The sequence below is a fragment of the Elaeis guineensis genome, chromosome 13 (assembly GCF_000442705.2).
Source record: "Elaeis guineensis isolate ETL-2024a chromosome 13, EG11, whole genome shotgun sequence".
In the NCBI taxonomy this organism is placed as follows: Eukaryota; Viridiplantae; Streptophyta; class Magnoliopsida; order Arecales; family Arecaceae; genus Elaeis; species Elaeis guineensis.
In genome coordinates, this window is record NC_026005.2 from 8,565,254 (window position 1) to 8,567,607 (window position 2,354).

Below are 2,354 nucleotides of genomic sequence, written 5' to 3' on the forward strand. Positions count from 1 at the left end.
AATTACAGGACGGCAGTGCATAAAACCCTGAATAGATGGTTCGAAAGCCCAAAAAATATAATTTAAAACACGAACATTGGAATTCACAGCTTGAAAAAAATTCCATGAAACAACTGTACCAGGATTTGCATATTGAAGTGCAGCCATATAATAAGGTAATTTAGCATAAGATGGCTCCCATTCTCCATAAATATCAACCAATGCCTTATGCTTTCCACACCATGCTTTCCTGTATGATACTGTATATTGAAATTGATCATTAACGGCTGCCACTATAGCTTCAACTTTAACACCGAGATCTTTCTCAACAATATGTCGGACTAATGTGCTAATCATCTTTCCACTGACATGTTTGTGGTCTCGACTCAATCCCGTAAACAAACAAGTATGAGGACCCTCATATTTTGTGATTTGAAAATATCCATATTTTTTCAACAATGCAGCACGAAGCCTCCATTTACAATGCTGAACATTATCTGATGATGCGCATCGTACGGACCATAATTTCGAATGCGACTGAACTACATTGTATGTCCGATGCTTCATAATGTGATAAAGATCAACAGCTCTCTTTAGATCATCTTTACTCTCAAACATTAAACCTTTAGAAAATTCAGTCATCGAAGAGTCCCAAAATTGATTATCAGAATTCAATCTTCGACCAGCACTAACACAACCACCATCATCTAAATTTATATCATTAAAATATTATGGAGGTTCGTGCAAACGAGATTGAGATTCTTCCACATTAATATTAGCTTGAACATCTTCATCATCATTCTCATCTTCATCATCATCATTACTGCTACTGTCCTCATCCATCCAACTGTCTTCATCTTCATTTTCATCTGACTCAAAACCCAGACTATCAGAATTTATTCCACCGACTACCCAATCATCATTTCCTATATGAGTGTCGTCTCCCGCACTTGCCATTACTTGTACCAAAGGAGAAGTCACCATAGCAGAAGACACAGGAGAAGTCACCACAGCACTTGGAATAATTGGACAGCTAGGACCGGCAGTAGTGGAATGTTGTTCTGCAAAACCGGCCTCAGCACTATCGGTTTGTATCATAGGAGTTACGAAAGGTGAGGAAGGCCCAACATTATTATCCGCTTGAGTTAAAAATCGACTATGATATCCAAAGCTTGGTACATCTTCTTTTTCAATATATAATTCTAAAAATCGACATTCTGAATATTTCAAAGGAAAGGTCAGCATTTCTTCGACATCATCATCGTCATCAATTGGAACCAAGATATATTTACTCTGCATTAACTGTCCCGACAGATTAGGAGATCTCCATTTCAACTTTATTCCATAGTTTTCTTTGTCTACAGGAATACTGCTGTATAAATGATCCAATAATTCTTGACGTGATAATGATGAAGATATTCTAATCATCCGATTTGCAGGGTGACTATACTGCACACCAGTTTGATCATTCTGTATCATGCCATCATAATACAATAAAACACGAACTTGAATACCGGCCATTTTCTCAAAAAAACCTACAATAAAATCAAGATTAAAATATTTAATATTATTAATTATTTTATCATTACAAAAGATTTACATGATACATGCATCATATCATCAACAAATAGGTACAGATAGATCCTATCCCATTCGGGAATTGCATTAATTCTATAGATTAATTACATTAATCAAACGATACGCAAAAAGGACCGAAAGAAATTTCGGCAGCATTTTCCCTTAGTTCTCCCCACACGACTCAAAATGTGTGGGGAGAACTAAAGAAAAATACTGTCCGAAATTTCTCTCGAACCCTCCGCATATCATTCGAATAATGTAATTATCTATAGAATTAAATGCAATTCTCAAACTGTCCAAACTGGACAATCAATTGACCAATGTATGTATTTTACGATATCCATATAAAAATATATATTTCATATATATTTTATACGGATAACGTAGAATATTATACATTGATCAATTGACGGGTCTACGTTTTCATGAAATGCAATATATTTAAAAATTTAAAATACAACTGGATCTAAGTAGATAAAGATAAAAATAAAAATAAATTAATGAGATAAAAAAAAATGAGCGTCGGAACCCGTGGACCCCACCGTCATCGCAACCCATCGAATCAAAGCCATCGCCACGCGGAGCCCACCGTCAGGGCATGCGGCCCCACCAACCGTCTGGGCCCACCGTCGAGACGCGGGGCCCACCGCCGGGAGAGGCGAGGGGCTGAGGACCGCCGTCGGGCCGCGGGGCCCGCCCTGGCCACCGGGGCGCGGGCCCACCACCAGCCGGGGCTGGGGCCGGGCCCACCATCGGGATGCGGGGCTCGCCGTCGGGAAGAATGGCCCGCCGCCGAC